General features: G+C 39.2%; 1 protein-coding gene across 14 annotated transcripts in view; it reads left to right on the top strand.

Moving 5' to 3' along the window:
* The window catches only part of LOC147343385 (liprin-alpha-1-like), a 98,670-nt gene that overhangs the window by 9,213 nt on the left and 70,704 nt on the right, over positions 1-18,753 (top strand). For 5 of the 14 annotated variants that reach the window (XM_086379854.1, XM_086379858.1, XM_086379853.1 and 2 more), the window contains exon 2: positions 12,307-12,454. The exons of 7 other annotated variants lie outside the window; for them this stretch is intronic. The gene's annotated coding sequence lies outside the window, so the exon portion shown is untranslated. The remainder of the gene's footprint in view (positions 1-12,306; positions 12,455-18,753) is intronic. 2 more of the 14 variants (XM_086379860.1, XM_086379861.1) reach the window with 1 other exon arrangement.

Raw genomic sequence — 18,753 nt, forward strand, 5'->3', positions numbered from 1 at the left:
CCACTCTACTTACCCTTCCAGCCCCAAGAGATGCATATTTTTGTCCCTAGAAAAAAAGTGAATGTGAAAGTTGCATCCAACTCTCTGCGACCCCACGGACTGTAGCCTGCCAGGCTCCTCTGTCCATGGAATTTTCCAGGCAAGAATACTGGAGTGGGTTGCCATTTCCTCCTCCAGGGAATCTTCCCAACCCAGGGATGGAACCCATGTCTCTAGCATTGCAGGCGGATTCTTTACCGTCTGAGCCACCAGGGAAGCCCCCAGGAAAGGCAGTGTCAAATCCGACTCAAAAACTTGGTAGAAACTCTTAACTGGAAATCATTCATATTCCATGCTGTAACTTTCTAGGGTTGACTCTTCTCTGCAGCCTGACTGTGTGTAATGAAGCATTTGTTGGTCAAACATTTTCTCTATCTATGTGCTAAATTTTTGTACTATCTAAAAGGATGAAGCATTGTTGGGAAAATGTCCTGATACTACTTTTAGAATCTTCTGTTTGCCAGTTCAGTATTGGTTGATAGAAGTAAGTCTTTGTATCCGCTGTAATTCAGTAATAAAACTACCTAAAGTTTGATGTTGCTTTACCTTTTATAGAGTACATTATTTTATAATTCACTCATATACCATTTTTGATAGGGAGGTGCAATTTTTAGAAAGGAAAATTCTGAGCTCAGAGAAGTTAAGTGATTCACATAGTTGGGAAGAGGCTTGAATCCGTATCTTTTGATTTCTTTATATTTTACAACTTTCACAGATACTATCTGCTGAATCATTTAATGATTAAAACATATATAATAAAATTTAAATAACTTGTTATTAAGCGTGGCAGATATTTAAATAAAATTTAGGACAACAGCATGCAGGTTTTTCAAAATGGGTTAATTATGTCTTGTGACAAATGAAAAACTACCATTATAGATGAGAAATTAAACTATGTTATATAAACAACTGAGGGAGGAAATAGTACCTTTAAATGGTATTTATGGATTCTCTGGTATATCTATAGCAAGAATGATAAGGTAGAAAAACTGTAGTATTTTTTTATGAAATACCCATATATTTTATCTGTAAGGCAGTATTGTATCTCTCGTCAAAGTTTGTGATTGTTGTTGTTAGCCACGCGCCTGGCATTTGGAATTTTAGTTCTCCACCAGGGAGTGCACTGGAGCTCAGCAGTGGATGTGTGCAGGTTTAATCACTGGACCACTAGAAAGTCCCAAAGGCAGTATTTTAAAATTTCTCTTTCTAGTAGCTAATTGTTAGTGTGTAGAAACGCAACTGATTTTTGTATACTGATTTTGTATCCTGCAACTTTATTGAGCTAATCAAAGTTTTAGTATCAAGCCTGTAATATTTTAAGAGGAAATTTCCAATTTCTCCCATTTTTTAAAAAAAATATTTTTCAGATATTTCAGTTAAGGGAAGAAATAGCTCTTCTCCTAAGATGGAATCTGTTGTTTGGGAATGTGGTTGATCAACTTGACACGTTGGCCACATGGTACCCGATGTAATAAAATGAAAAGAAGAGGCAAGATGATGTCATTTTCCCATATTGTGAAACCAAAAACAAATGCCTTTTGTGAGACCAAGCTAACAAACCTGTGACGGTGCAAAGAGTAATTCTATTTGAAGAACTTAACAGTAAGATAGAAGAAGTACTTTCAAGCTGAGACCTGCAGGTGTACAAAGATCTAAAATACATATTGAGTAGGCCTGATCATCTGAATCCCATTCAATCAAGAAAGCGTGGCTATGAGTTGGATCGTCTTCTATCTGTGGCCGTTGACTATGTTTGTGGGGCATATAGGTGGGCACAGTTTGTTTTCTTTGAGCCTATTACCTTGAGGATGTGCCAGGATTTGCCTTATAACACTGCCTTCATGCCCAGTCTTCTGAATCATTATGACCAACAGATGGCAGTTTTAGCAATGGAGGTAAGACTTCATCTATTACTTGGCATGTCGTAGAAAATTATTCTTGTATTGCCCTTTTATTAATCAGTCTAATGAATGTGTTTGATAAACAACATGAACAACTAATATGTTATTTTTAACTGCATCTTGTACATTAAAAAGTTACGTATTTAGATTTAGACTCTGATAGATTGAAGATTTCATGTTTGGGGGATGTTACTTATCTTAGTTTTCAGATATTATTCTTTTATGAAGAACTTTGAAACATTGGAACTGGGGAAATAATAGCCTTTCAGAAGTTTAAATTGTCCAAGTTATGGTTACATCCTTTCTGTTATTTGATAATAAGACTTTAAAGAGCAGACTATAATAATAATATTCATAATTCACTTAGTAAATATTGAAGGCATCGTGATTTTGAAAATGGGTTCTTTGGTTCAGCCAAAGAACTGGCTGGTGGGTTTACAGTATTTACATTCTCTTAAATACTTAAGATAGTATCCTGGTCTTACTATCTTTGCATCAAGTAACTCCCAAGCAGTGATAGAGGTTTTGTTGTGTGAATTATCTGTTCTTGACCTCTCAGGACTTCATGAAAATCTGTTGCCTTACTTGAATTTTTCTAATGATAATTCTTCAGGCACTTTTTAATTATTTTACTTTAGAAGCTATGACAAATTAATGGATATAGTTAATAATAGGTTTAAATAATTTTGTATGTGTTTCAATAATGGTTTTAGAATTGTGGACAAAGATATGTTTACCAGATAGGAATTAGGGGGCAGTAAACTGTGACAATAAGAGGTGAAAGCTTTGGAGTTGTATAAACTTCAGCAGCAGCTACCACTTTCTATCTGTATTACTTTGGGCAAGTTACTTGGGCTTTCTTACCATTGTCACTTTGCTTGTAAAATAGAGGTAACACTTTGGAAGATACAAAATGAAGCGTTTATACAAAATGAAGCGTTTATAAAGTACTTCGCACAGTACTTTTGGAGTAAGTTCTCTTAACGTGATAGCTTTTACCATTTTCTCATATTCTAATATTAATGTAGCTACATAGTACGTAGAATTTGAAGTTTTTAAAAAAATTTTAGTCTTTAATCCTTTGTTACAGTACTTTCAGCAAATTGAATACTACTTGTTTTACTATAAACTACTTGTTTATAGTAAAATTCAAAGGTTTAGTACTTCCAAGTAAACTAACATAAATCTGGGAAATTTTGTAGAAAGATTATTATTCATAGATTTTGAAACGTAGAGGGCAACTCATATAGTCCAAATACTTGAAAATATTGAAGAGGTTGAATAAAATATTTCTGCTCTTCCACTGACTACACAAAATCTAACTGGTAAGGAGAGATTGGGTATAGACTGTTAGATTGGGTATATGAAAACGGGTATTGATTTAATATAGGAATTTGGTTCCTGGCATGGTAGTCCCTGTTGGGTATTAAAACTACCCAGTTCTCTCACCAAAAAAATGAAGGAGGAATATCTTTGGTTCTGGTATCATTTTAAGTCAGTATAATTCCTTTGGAAAGCAAGTAGAGTTGTCAGAAATAAGTCATAAAGATTTATATACTGATTTGGGTTTAACTTTTGCCTCTTTCATGTAGTAGCTTTCAGACTTTGAAATTACGTCACCTAACATCTCTGTGATCTGGAGAAGGAAATGGCAACCCACTCCAGTACTCTTGCCTGGAAAATCCCATGGACAGAGGAGCCCGGTAGGCTACAGTCCACGACGTCGCAAAGAGTCGGACACAACTGAGTCACTTCACTTCACTTCAACATCTTTGTGAAAATCGTGTTTGAAAAGGCACTAGTAACAAAAATACTTTGAATGGCTATTAGGATTAAATGAGAGATTTAAGTAGCTAGCACAATGCATGATGCAGAATAGATGATTCACAAGTGTTAATTCTATTCCAAATTTCATTTCTAAGTGACCCTAGAGAGAAAGTACTAGAAAGACGATGTATTTGTTTCATATGAATTTACATCTCTCATTGTGGGCTCCTGGGGCTTTCATAATGGTGGCATGGTGAGCTGTCTCTGTCCTCTCTTGTCCCCTCAAACATGCCATATAGGCTAGACATTTTGTTGGCAGTGAGACTGCATCTTTTTGAATTTCACTTATTCTAGGGAGAGCACCTAGATGAATAAGAGAAAGCTCTGGTGATATGAAGTGATGTCGGGGATAGTTGGCTTGGTCGTCATATCAGGACAGTGATGCCACTGACCGAGTCTCCTGACAGTCTGAGAGTGTAAAGTTTCTGTAATAGCAAAGGATATGGAAATTCAGCAATCAACACAGCACACTTGCAAATAGAAGTAAGGATTCTTAGATCCTTACAAGGACATGTCTGCTGATGACACCCTCCTGTCTCTGATCCAGGAACTTTGGATCAGCTTGCCAGCTTTTAGTGGGAGCAAATAATTGGAGCAGGTAACCCAGTAAAGCAGAAATAGATGTTTAATTGTTGGCAATAGAGTAATGCTTAAAGTTCTCCAAGCCAGGCTTCAGTAATATGTGGACCGAGAACTTCCAGATGTTCAAGCTGGTTTTAGACAAGGCAGAGGAACCAGAGATCAAATTGCCAACATCCACTGGATCATTGAAAAAGCAAGAGAATTCCAGAAAAACATCTATTTCTGCTTTATTGACTATGCCAAAGCCTTTGACTGTGTGGATCACAATAAACTGTGGAAAATTCTGAAAGGGATGGGAATACCAGAGCACCTGACCTGACTTTGAGAAACCTGTATGCAGGTCAGGAGGAACTGGACATGGAACAACAAACTGGTTCCAAATAGGAAAAGGAGTACATCAAGGCTGTATATTGTCACCCAGCTTATTTAACTTCTATGCAGGATACATCATGAGAAACGCTGGGATGGAGGAAGCACAAGCTGCAATCAAGATTACCGGGAGAAATATCAATAACCTCAGATATGCAGATGACACCACCCTTATGGCAGAAAGTGAAGAACTAAAGAGCCTCTTGATGAAAGTGAAAGAGGAGAGTGAAAAGATTGGCTTAAAGCTCAACATGTAGAAAACTAAGATCATCGCATCCGGTCCCATCACTTCATGGCAGATTGATGGGGACACAGTGCAAACAGTGTCAGACTTTACTTTTTTGGGTTCCAGAATCACTGCAGATGGTGATTGCAGCCATGAAATTAAAAGATGCTTACTCCTTGGACGGAAAGTTATGACCAACCTAGACAGCATACTCAAAAGCAGAGACATTACTTTGCCAACAAAGGTCTGTCTAGTCAAGGCTATGGTTTTTGCGGTGGTCATGTATAGATGTGAGAGTTGGCCTATAAAGAAAGCTGAGAGCTGAAGCATTGATGCTTTTGAACTGTGGTGTTGGAGAAGGTTCTTGACAGTCCCTTGGACTGCAAGGAGATCCAACCAATCCATCCTAATGGAGATCAGTCCTGGGTGTTCTTTGAATGGACTGATGTTGAAGTTGAAACTCCAATACTTTGGCCACCTGATGTGAAGAGCTGACTCATTGGAAAAGACCCTGATGCTGGGGAAGATTGAGGGCAGGAGGAGTAGGGGATGACAGAGGATGAGGTGGTTGGATGACATCATTGACTCGATGGACATGGATTTGGGTGGACTCTGGGAGTTGGTGATGGACAGTGAGGCATGATGTGCTGCGGTTCATGGGGTTGCAAAGAGTTGGGCATGACTGAGTGACTGAACTGAACTGATATGCCTCTTAATTTATAGTTTCTCCTTCCGTTTTCCATCTTCTTTTTTTCTTGTAACACACTTGCTCTACAGATTGTCTCAGACTTTATTTTTTTTTGTTTGCATCCCTGTGGTTTTGACCATGTTCCTCTGTCTGTCTTTGTTTTGAAAGAATACTTCCAAGGCACTGTAATATCTGCTTGTTAGTTTGTATAATTTTAGCAGCCACCGATCTTTTCCTAGGTCAAGAATTTTATTAGGGGTTTGTAAAATGGTGATGCCTCTTGAGAAATTTGTATGCAGGTCAGGAAGCAACAGTTAGAACTGGACATGGAACAACAGACTGGTTCCAAATAGGAAAAGGAGTACATCAAGGCTGTATATTGTCACCCTGCTTATTTAACTTATATGCAGAGTACATCATGAGAAACGCTGGACTGGAAGAAACACAAGCTGGAATCAAGATTGCTGGGAGAAATATCAATAACCTCAGATATGCAGATGACACCACCCTTATGGCAGAAAGTGAAGAGGAACTCAAAAGCCTCTCGATGAAAGTGAAAGTGGAGAGTGGAAAAGTTGGCTTAAAGCTCAACATTCAGAAAACAAAGATCATGGCATCTGGTCCCATCACTTCATGGGAAATAGATGGGGAAACAGTGGAAACAGTGTCAGACTTTATTTTTGGGGTCTCTAAAATCACTACAGATGGTGACTGCAGCCATGAAATTAAAAGACGCTTACTCCTTGGAAGGAAAGTTATGACCAACCTAGATAGCATATTCAAAAGCAGAGACATTACTTTGCCAACAAAGGTCCGTCTAGTCAAGGCTATGGTTTTTCCTGTGGTCATGTATGGACGTGAGAGTTGGCCTGTGAAGAAGGCTGAGTGCCAAAGTATCGATGCTTTTGAACTGTGGTGTTGGAGAAGACTCTTGAGAATCCCTTGGACTGCAAGGAGATCCAACCAGTGCATTCTGAAGGAGATCAGCCCTGGGATTTCTTTGGAAGGAATGATGCTAAAGCTGAAACTCCAGTACTTTGGCCACCTCATGCGAAGAGTTGACTCATTGGAAAACACTCTGATGCTGGGAGGGATTGAGGGCAGGAGGAGAAGGGGACAACAGAGGATGAGATGGCTGGTTGGCATCACTGACTCGATGGACGTGAGTCTCAGTGAACTCCGGGAGCTGGTGATGGACAGGGAGGCCTGGCGTGCTGCGATTCATGGGGTTGCAAAGAGTCGGACAACAATGAGCGACTGCACTGAACTGAAAATGGTGATATTTTGTAATTCTTCATTTCTCAGCTAGAATACTTTATAAAACAGAAACTTCCTCATTTTGATTAGTGGACTGTTGAGTTACTCTTATGTTCATTTTATATAAAAAAGACAGTAAATATGCAACTGTTCTTCTTTGTTAGTTTTTAGGATAATAAATTGATTCACAAGAATCTTTCAAAAGTGACTAATGAGATCTTTCTTCTTTCAAATACCATTGTTCTCCTTTCAAGTATTTTCATGAACTCATGGATTTCTACCATACTTTATGTGTTTCAGTCCATTGCAGTTATTACTTTGTTGTGGCTCAGTCTGTTCTGTTTTTGGTGGTGAGCACCTCTTCAAGATAGCTCCTAAGTGTTTTCGATACTACCCTAGTGGTTTGTGATAGCTTCCTTGCTTTCTGGTATGATCCAACCTCATTTCGTAAAATTCTGCCTCAGCACTTGAATTATCACTTTCTTTTGGGAGTGCTGGTTCCTTTCAGTTGGAAAGAATTTTCACGGATTTTTGCAAACTGCTATCTGGGTGCTATGCTTATTGATACTAGGTTACTAATTTATCAGATCAGATCAGATCAGTTGCTCAGTCGTGTCCGACTATTTGAGACCCCATGGATTGCAGCACGCCAGGCCTCCCTGTCCATCACCAACTCCTGGAGTTCACTGAGACTCAACGTCCATCGAGTCAGTGACGCCATCCAGCCATCTCATCCTCTGTTGTCCCCTTCTCCTCTTGCCCCCAATCCCTCCTAGCATCAGAGTCTTTTCCAATGAGTCAACTCTTCGCATGAGGTGGCCAAAGTACTGGAGTTTCAGCTTTAGCATCATTCCTTCCAAAGAAATCCCAGGGCTGATCTCCTTCAGAATGGACTGGTTGGATCTCCTTTCAGTCCAAGGGACTCTCAAGAGTCTTCTCCAACACCACAGTTCAAAAGCATCGATACTTTGGCGCTCAGCCTTCTTCACAGGCCAACTCTCACATCCATACATGACCACAGGAAAAGCCATAGCCTTGACTAGACGGACCTTTGTTGGCAAAGTAATGTCTCTGCTTTTGAATATGCTATCTAGGTTGGTCATAACTTTTCTTCCAAGGAGTAAGCGTTTTTTTAATTTCATGGCTGCAGTCACTATCTGTAATGATTTTGGAGCCCAGAAAAATAAAGTCTGACACTGTTTCCACTGTTTCCCCATCTATTTCCCCTGAAGTGATGGGACTGAATGCCATGATCTTCGTTTTCTGAATGTTGAGCTTTAAGCCAACTTTTTCACTCTCCACTTTCACTTTCATCAAGAGGCTTTTGAGTTCCTCTTCACTTTCTGCCATAAGGGTGGTGTCATCTGCATATCTGAGGTTATTGATATTTCTCCCGGCAATCTTGATTCCAGCTTGTGTTTCTTCTAGTCCAGCGTTTCTCATGATGTACTCTGCATATAAGTTAAATAAGCAGGGTGACAATATACAGCCTTGATGTACTCCTTTTCCTATTTGGAACCAGTTTGTTGTTCCATGTCCAGTTCTAACTGTTGCTTCCTGACCTGCATACCGATTTCTCAAGAGGCAGACCAGGTGGTCTGGTATTCCCATCTCTCTCAGAATTTCCCACAGTTTATTGTGATCCACACAGTCAAAGGCTTTGGCATAGTCAATAAAGCAGAAATAGATGCTTTTCTGGAACTCTCTTGCTTTTTCCATGATCCAGCACATGTTGGCAATTTGATCTCTGGTTCCTCTGCCTTTTCTAAAACCAGCTTGAACATCAGGAAGTTCACGGTTCACATATTGCTGAAGCCTGGCTTGGAGAATTTTGAGCATTACTTTACTAGCCTGTGAGATGAGTGCATTTGTGCGGTAGTTTGAGCATTCTTTGGCATTGCCTTTCTTTGGGATTGGAATGAAAATTGACCTTTTCCCGTCCTGTGGCCACTGCTGAGTTTTCCAAATTTGCTGGCATATTGAGTGCAGCACTTTCACAGCATCATCTTTCAGGATTTGGAATAGCTCAACTGGAATTCCATCACCTCCACTAGCTTTGTTCGTAGTGATGCTTTCTAAAGCCCACTTGACTTCACATTCCAGGATGTCTGGCTGCAGGTCAGTGATCACACCATCGTGATTATCTGGGTTATGAAGATCTTTTTTGTACAGTTCTTCTGTGTATTCTTGCCATCTCTTCTTAATATCTTCTCCTTCTGTTAGATCCATACCATTTCTGTCCTTTATCAAGCCCATCTTTGCATGAAATGTTCCTTTGGTATCTCTGATTTTCTTGAAGAGATCCCTAGTCTTTCCCATTCTGTTGTTTTCCTCTATTTCTTTGCATTGATCGCTGAAGAAGGCTTTCTTATCTCTTCTTACTATTCTTTAGAACTCTGCATTCAGATGTTTATATTTTTCCTTTGCTCCTTTGCTTTTCGCTTCTCTTCTTTTCACAGCTATTTGTAAGGTCTCCCCAGACAGCCATTTTGCTTTTTTGCATTTCTTTTCCATGGGGATGGTCTTGATCCCTGTCTCCTGTACAATGTCATGAACCTCATTCCATAGTTCATCAGGCACTCTATCTATCAGATCTAGGCCCTTCAATCTATTTCCCACTTCCACTGTATAATCATAAGGGATTTGATTTAGGTCATACCTGAATGGTCTAGTGGTTTTCCCTACTTTCTTCAATTTCGGTCTGAAAATGGCAATAAGGAGTTAATGGTCTGAGCCACAGTCAGCTCCTGGTCTTGTTTTTGCTGACTGTATAGAGCTTCTCCATCTTTGACTGCAAAGAATATAATCAATCTGACTTCGGTGTTTGCCGGGGACCAGCCCCGGCTGATCCAGGGTATTCGAAGGAGAGATGGCTTAGGCGAAGATCAGGAAACAATTGCTTAATTAAACGTTAATTAAGGATATAAAGAGTAATAGAATGAAGATAGCTCAGTGAGGAAATTCAGTAGAGAAAAGAGGCTGAATAATTCAGCCAGAAGGTAAGAGAAAGAACGACATGGTGAGACCAAGTTTCGGTGAACAAGGCCCGCACTTTATTTTCCAAAGTAGTTTTTATACCTTAAGTTATGCATAGAGGATAATGGGGGAAGGGGTAGAGTCTTGAAGCAAGCCAGGCTTTCTTCTTGCAAACTTATCATATGCAAAAGCTTAGGTGATTTGCATCATCTTCTGGCCCGGAGGCCTGTTAACATTTTAAGACCTTTTCTTCAGAAAACTTATTTTTCTCTAAAGGTGATTGGTCAGGAGCCACCCTCCAAAAGCATTAGATAAAGTTGCATTCCTACAGAGCAAAGGTGTGGTGGGCTATAACAAGAAAAAGAATTAACTCAAGGGTCCCAGGTTACAAACATTAAAGCTACTACTTACACCAATTATATTAATCAATACACTGCCAGGGACACAGCAGGTAAGGGATATGGAAACTTAGCAGCAAACATTGGCCCAACAAGTGAAAATCCCTTCACCAATACAATTTCTAATCAATCTTTCAACTACTCAAAAGAATCTGTGTTTAGACAGTTTAGAACATCTCCTGCCTCTCACAGTTGGGAGGCTCTGAACAATCACGTGTGGCCGGAAAAACCTATTCAGGCAGGCTAGAGGATTTCCAAAGGAGTTTGTAGGTTAAACACTGTCACACCCAGGAATTATTAACTGGAGCTGTAAGCTAACTCTTTTTTCAGAGAGAGGTAGTGGGGGACAGCCCCCCATAAAGTCAGAGGTGTAGGTGAAAGCACAAAGCAGAAAGTAGGCAGACTCTGGCTTTGGGGGTAGATGCTCGAGAATTTCCAGGGGGACTCCTGAAGCTGGATCCCGCCTTTGCGTATGCCGAGCCTCCTTCCTCATGACCTTGGTCATGGGAGGAGTTCCTCACTGGCTCCCAGCAGTGATAGAATTCCAGTTGAGCTATTCCAGATCCTGAAAGATGATGCTGTGGAAAGTGCTGCACTCAATATGCAATATGCAATATGCAGTATGCACTCAATATGCAATATGCCGGCTCCCGGCAGGTCTTGACCATCTGGTGAGTCTTCTCTTGTGTTGTTGGAAGAGGGTGTTATGACTAGCGCATTTTCTTGGCAATTATAGGTCTCTTCAAGAATGGAGCTAGGAAATACTTTTTTTAAAAAAGAAAGTTCAGCATGAGTTTGTACTGATAATTTGTAATTATATAATATTGGAGAGTTTTTATTTAATATTTTAGAATTTTTGTTTCTTCTCATACCGAAACCTTATGATATGCAGACATTACATAATTTCAGGATAATATCAGTATCATTACTGAAAGCACTGTAAGGTTTCTTTGTATTTCTTACGTCCTTAGGATGTATTTCAGCAAGGATGTGCAGTAAGATTGCTGTGTTTTAGAGTTAAGCACTCCTCTGTTTGGTGTAACTCAATACACAGTTTAGGTTTGTTTTTCATTTTGATTTTGAGGAATGACTTAAACATTTTTTTTGTTTAAATTTATTTTATAATCATGTTTAAAAAACTTGATATATATGACAAGATACATTCAGAGGAGTCTAGTTTCTGGACTGTGCTTGTGCTTAGTCACTCATTCGTGTCTGACTCTTTGAGACCCAATGGACTGTAGCCTGTTAGGCTCCTGTGTCCATGGGGATTCTCCAGGCAAGAATACTGGAGTAGGTAGTCATGCCCTCCTTCAGGGGATCTTCCCAACCCAGGGATCGAACTCAGGTCTCCCGAATTCCAGGCAAATTATTTACTGTCTGAGCCACCAGGGAAGACCGTGAATACTGGAGTGGATAGCCTATCCTTTCTCCAAGGGATCTTCCCGACCCAGGAATTGAACCGGAGTCTGCAGGTGGATTCTTTACCAGCTGAATCCTAACCTTATTCTTTCCTTCCCTTGGGGGTAGTTGTTTTTTTTAGAGCTTTTTGTTTATCCTTCCATTAAAAGTTATAGTAATTGTAGAAAATGTCTATATTACATCTGTGTATAGCTATATATTCTTCCACGCTCTTTTGATATATTGTCATACTGTTTGTTTTCTCTACCTTGTTTTTTTACTTAACAACATATCCTGGCTATTTCATAGTAGTACTTACAGATAATATTCCTCAGAATTTTTTTTTTAATTGTGGCAAAATATACATGTTGCACTAGTGGTAAAGAAACCGCCTGCCAATGCAGGAGATGTGGGTTCGAGCCTAGGGTCGGGGAGATCCCCTGGAGGGAAGGCATGGCTTCCCAATCCAGTATTCTTGCCTGGAGAATCCAATGGACAGTGGAGTGTGACAGGCTACAATCCATAGTGTTGCAAAGAGTTGGACATGACTGAAGTGACTTAGCATGCATGTACGCAAAATATATATAACATAAAATTTACCATTTGAATCTTTTCTTGTTTGCTTTTTGGCATGCCATGCAGTTTGTGGGATCTTAATTCCTCAACCAGGGATTCAACCCAGTCCCCGGCAGTGAAAGTTCAGAGTCCTAACCATGAGACCACCAAGGAATTCCCCCATTCCAGTCATTTGTAAGTGTGCAGTTCAGTGGCATTAAGTACAGTCACCTTGGTAAGTCATTACCACTCTCCTTTACTTTTTCAGCTTCTGAAACTGAAACGCTACCTGTTAAACAATAATTCCCTGTTCTCCCCTCCCCTCAACCTTTGGCAACCACCATTCTACTTTTTTTCTTTCTCTCTGAATTTGACTACTCCAGTACCTCATTTAAGTGAAATCATAAAATATTTGTCCTTTTGTGATTGGCTTATTTCACTTTGCACAAAGTCTTCAAGATTCATCCATGTCGTAACAAGTGTCAGAATTTCCTTCCTTTTTAAGACTGAATAATATTTCATTGTATATTTATGCCCAGCATTTAATCATTCATTCATCAGATACTTGAGTTCCTTCCACTTTTTGTCTATTATGAATATAGCTGCTGTGAATACAGATGTATACATATTTGTTCCAGTTTTTGCTTTAAATTTTTTTTCGGTTATTTTCAGAAGTGAAATTTTAGGATAGCATGATAATTCTGTTTAATTTTTTGAGGACCCTCCGAACTGTTTTGTATAGCAGCTGCTCCATTTTACATTTTTGCTAGCGATGCACAAGGGTTCCAGTATCTCTATATCCTCACCAACACTAGTTGTTTTCTGGGTTTTGTTTTGGAATAATAGCCATTGTATTGGGTACGAACTTGTCCTCATTTTTTAGTTCAGGTCCTACTGCAGGACATTTGCTTTTGAAAGCAGAACTTGCTATTGAGGTCCTTATTCATCTCTGTAGGGCCAGCCGGTAACATAGTACCTAACACATAATAACTGCTAAATAAATGTTTGAGTGAGTTAATGAACTTCATAAACTGTGAATTCCGGAAGAGGTGGTGGTAGTCGTGGTTGTGGTTGTAGAGCTGTACCCAAGCACGTGATCTCCTGAAATTGTAAGTAGCTGTGTGCCGGGGACCAGCCCCGGCTGATCCAGGGTATTCGAAGGAGAGACGGCGTAGGCGAAGATCAGGAAACAATTGCTTAATTAAATGTTAATTAAGGATATAAAGAGTAATAGAATGAGGGTAGCTCAGTAAAATTCAGTGAAGAAAAGAGGCTGAAATAAGAATAGCTCAGTGAGGAAATTCAGTGGAGAAAAGAGGCTGAAATAAGGATAGCTCAGTGAGGAAATTCAGTGAAGAAAAGAGGCTGAATAATTCAGCCAGAAGGTAAGAGAAAGAACGACATGGGGAGACCAAGTTTAGGTGAACAAGGCCCGCACTTTATTTTCCAAAGTAGTTTTTATACCTTAAGTTATGCATAGAGGATAATGGGGGAAGGGGTAGAGTCAGGCAGCAAGCCAGGCTTTCTTCCTGCAAACTTATCATATGCAAAAGCTTAGGTGATTTGCATCATCTTCTGGCCCGGAGGCCTGTTAACATTTTAAGACCTTTTCTTCAGAAAACTTATTTTTCTCTAAAGGTGATTGGTCAGGAGCCACCCTCCAAAAGCATTAGATAAAGTTGCATTCCTACAGAGCAAAGGTGTGGTGGGCTATAACAAGAAAAAGAATTAACTCAAGGGTCCCAGGTTACAAACATTAAAGCTACTACTTACACCAATTATATTAATCAATACACTGCCAGGGACACAGCAGGCAAGGGATATGGAAACTTAGCAGCAAACATTGGCCCAACAAGTGAAAATCCCTTCACCAATACAATTTCTAATCAATCTTTCAACTACTCAAAAGAATCTGTGTTTAGACAGTTTAGAACATCTCCTGCCTCTCACAGTTGGGAGGCTCTGAACAATCACGTGTGGCCGGAAAAACCTATTCAGGCAGGCTAGAGGATTTCCAAAGGAGTTTGTAGGTTAAACACTGTCACACCCAGGAATTATTAACTGGAACTGTAAGCTAACTTTTTTCAGAGAGGTAGTGGGGGACAGCCCCCCGTAAAGTCAGAGGTGTAGGTGAAAGCACAAAGCAGAAAGTAGGCAGACTCTGGTTTTGGGGGTAGATTGCTCGAGAATTTCCAGGGAGACTCCTGAGGCTTGATCCCGCCTTTGCGTATGCCAAGCCTCCTTCCTCATGACCTTTGCCAGGGGCGGAGCTCGCTCCCCGCAGCTGTGGGTTTGTTGGGGTTAGTAATGGTAGTCCTGACAGGAGTACCAGAGATACCACTTTACTGTGAACACCAGTGTTTTACTTGGCCCCTTTTTTTTTGGAGCGGGGAAAGGTCAAAGTGACTTGAAGCTTTCGACAGTATGTGTTTACACTTGTAAGTAGTAAAGTAAAGTAAAGGACTAAAAGAAACCCGCTTTCTTATCTCTAGACCTCTCATTCTCTTTCTGCTTAAATAATCATCTCATCTCCATCTTTGCCTGTCAAATTCTAATGGTTACAACTTGATGGATCCCTCCAGGCTTCTCTGTCAGTGGGATTTCCCAGGCAAGAATACTGGAGTGGCTTTGCCATTTCCTCCTCCAGGGAATCTCCCTGAGCCAGGGATTGAACCAGAGTCTCCTGCTTGGCAGGTGTATTCTTTACTACTGAGCCACCAGGGAAGCCAAATCTGATACATTATTTAGTAGGAAAAAAATAGGAAGACATAATAAAATACTATATATGGTATCATCCTGTTTTTGTTGAAGAAAAGAAGTGTGTTCATGTTCATGTAGTGTAAGTGATCTGGAAAGATTTTTGTCAAGACCAACAGTGATTGTTCTTGAATTACACAATTTGTTGTGTTTTCTGTGTTTTTCATTTAATGTTTGTGTTTTCTGATTTTTTTGTAAGAAACACATTGTATTTTTAAAATAGTAAAATTAGTACAGAAACTTTATTTTTAAAAATCACAGCTGTCTTTTTTTGTCTAGCTCCCAGTTGCAGTGTCTAAGACTTAGTAACTTTTATTAAATATGTTTTTATCTGAATGACTGAAACTTAAGGAAGAATTTGGTAAATGCCATAAATAGGCATATAATGCTGAGAGGATTCAAAGAGAAAAGGATCATGTGTGGAAAGGATCAGTTGCAGATGATGTTTGAATTGACTTTGAAAGACAGGGTTTTGTGTTGTTTTGTTTTTAAGAGGATACTATAATTCAATACCCCTTTGTACCTGTGATTAACATTTTGTGGATAGGCATTTGAGGAAATGAAAATTCTTTGATTGTATTTATTCTTTAAACTCATGGCTTATATTTTTAGGATACATGCATTATCCAGCAGACTGACTTATTATCTTCTATTTAGGTTAGTATTATTATGGTGGTTTTCCCTAAGCAAACAACAGCCTGGTGGAGTGGATTGAAGAGCCTATCGTGTGCTGAGAAACCAGCCAGGAATTAGGAAACTTCTAAATCGAAAAATGTGGAAAATACACAAGTAGAGGAGAATTAATTGCATTCAGTTATTTCTGACTTTAAGAAAAAATAAGCTTTTAAAATTTTAATTGATTTTCTTGCACTTTAGATCACTTTAAAAGAATGCCTTAAAATGCTTATTTTAAAGTATTAATTGTGATGAATTTGGTTTATAAAGTTTTATCTTTTATCTTTTGAGTCAGACTATAATTCACAACCATTCATGATACTTGAAATGTTAAAAGTACTTCCTGAAGAAAAGTCAGATTTTATGGGCTGCTCCAGGAGCTCCCCTTTGACTTAAGATAAATATACTCCTGTGATAAAGTCATATTTCTGCAAACTAGCTCACTGAACTAATATTGGAAAGTATTTAATATGCTGTCATAAGACATTAACAAAATAAATTTGTAAAAGAAAAGCAAATCTATGGGACTAAAAGTATTTTACAAATGTAGAATTTTTTTTATATATATATAAAGTAATTCTTAAAGTTTTAGACCTTTTCTCTTTAGAATTTTATTCTTACAAAAAAGTTTTCAAAGGTCTTATTTTACATCACTTAAAATTATTCTAAAAAATTGTTTAAAATAATTTCTTACTCTAATTTGGATCTAAAATAGAATGAATACCATTTTTGAACTTTCAAGGCCGTTCCACATTTGGTTTCACATTTAGTAAATTTAGTCATAATATTCCCAAACCCAGTAGGATAGTTTCTATGGTTCTCAGACCCTTTGTAGAGTGACAAAGACTGGAATTCTGATTCTCATGAGTCAAATTTTGGCCTTTGATTCTGTTGCCCTTTCACACTCCTTGCTAAGCTTGGGCTGTTGCTATGCTTGAAGGCTTGTCAGCTAGCAGTTTCCTATGGTAACAGGAATGGAAACTTCAAAGAAGAAAGAGGATAGGAGCACAAAGGCTTGGTTGATTTGACTTTGAACAAAAAATAGAAGGTTCCCTGTCTTGCACCTTTGTTGAAGAAACCAGAAATTTAATTTTAGAAAGTTATTTTTCAGTTTGTAAACTTCATATACCCTGGTCTTAATTTAGTGAATAGAAGTGCTGCTGCTTAGGGGAGTACTCAGTAAGAATCTTCTAAAAACTTTATCAGCTCAAGAGTCTTTTCTCCTCCTTTATAGAGCTTTGATAGTCTGTGTTCCTTATATATATTCTCAACTTGGCAGTATGCTGGCTAACATTTAATTTTTACTTTGATGAAGTTAAAAATTGTGAAGAGTTCTAATCAGGGCAGTTTGCTTATTTGAAAAATATTAATGTTTTTTGTTTTGACATAATTGTATTGAGGTATGATTTGTATACAGTTAACTGTACCCATTGAACAGTGTTCAGCTTGAGTTTTGACAGAAGTATATATCTGTGAAACCATCATCACTATCAAGATATCATACATTTCCATCACCTCAAAAGCTTCCTAGGGATCTTCCCTGTGGCTCAGACACTAAAGAATCTGCCTGCAATGCAGGAGACCCAGGTTCGATTCCTGGATTGGGAAGATCCTCTGGAGAAGGGAATGGCAATCCACTCCAGTATTGTTGCGTGGAGAATCCCATGGACAGAGGAGCCTGGTGGGCCACAGTCCGTGGGGTCGCACAGAGTCCAACACTACTGAGCGACTAACACTGCTGCTGCTGCTGCTAGGTCGCTTGAGTCATGTCCGACTCTGTGCAACCCCATCGACGGCAGCCCACCAGGCTTCCCCGTCCCTGGGATTCTCCACGCAACTGACACTACTCCGCTGCAAAAGCTTCCCTGTGCCCATTGTAGTCCACCCCTCTGAGTTGACTCCCTGCAGAAACAGCCACTGATCTGCTTTCTGTCACTGTGGATTAGTGTGTTCATTTTCTAGAGTTTTATATGAATGTACTTTTTTATGTCTGGTTTCTTTCACCCAGAATTGGGATTTAGATTTTAATGCATGTTTTATTTTGCTTCTTAAAAACACCATTCCAGTTGACAATTGACTTTTTCACTTGGTAGTTGATTGCGCACAGGGAATTGAGCAGGGTTCCTGGTGCCCATCAAATAGGCCTTCTGCAGCTTTATTAATTTGTAGCTTTTTCCTAATCTCAATTTTTAAGCTATCATTTACTAGGAGCTGTATCCTATTTTATATATTCTTATTTGTATATGTTGTTGTTGTTCAGTTGCTAAGTTGTGTCCGACTCTTTGCAACCCCATGGACTGCAGCATGCCAGGCTTCCCTGTCCTTCTCAAACTCATCTCCATTGTGTCTGTGATGCCATCCAGTCATCTCATCCTCTGTCATCTCCTTCTCCTCCTGCCCTCAGTCTTTCCCAGTATTAGGGTCTTTTCTAGTGAGTCACCTCTTCACATCAGGTGGCCAAAGTATTGGAGCTTCAGCTTCAGCATCAGTCCTTGCAGTGAATATTCAGGGTTGATTCCCTTTAAGATTGACTGGACTGGTTTGATCTTCTTAATACATCTATATATATTAACACCATTTTATAGAGGAAAAGCTGAAATTTAGAGAGGTTACAGAGAACAAACTGGTTAATAAACTCAAGGGCTCTGGATAAGAATGCCAAGGTTTAACTCTTGGGACTGTCTTTGTAGCTATGTGATCTTTGGCGAGCTACTTAACTTTCTGTGTCTTCTTTTCTTCACATTTATTATCAAATGGTATGACTAATGATAGTACCTGCCTTATGGGATTGTTGAGAAGATTAAGTTAGGTGTGTGAAGCACTTACAGCACTGCCCAGCCTGTAGTGAGTGTCCATCAATGCTAGCTGAGCCACAGCACAAGATACTTAGAGCTAGTGAGTGACAGAAGCATACACTTAAAGCCTTATGCTCAGGGCAAGCAGCACAAAATGGTGATTCAAATCAGTTTTATAATTCATGATGGAGCTCACAAATGGAGGTTTTACTAACGTGGTAACATATCAATATCAGATTAGTTGGTATTATATAGTTGAGGACTAAGCAAATTTGAGACTTACTTAAGGCATACATATGCTTGTATG

Source organism: Bos grunniens, chromosome 27 (genome assembly GCF_055505025.1).
Source record: "Bos grunniens cultivar Pamir isolate PY7600 chromosome 27, Bosgru_T2T1.0, whole genome shotgun sequence".
Classification (NCBI taxonomy): domain Eukaryota; kingdom Metazoa; phylum Chordata; class Mammalia; order Artiodactyla; family Bovidae; genus Bos; species Bos grunniens.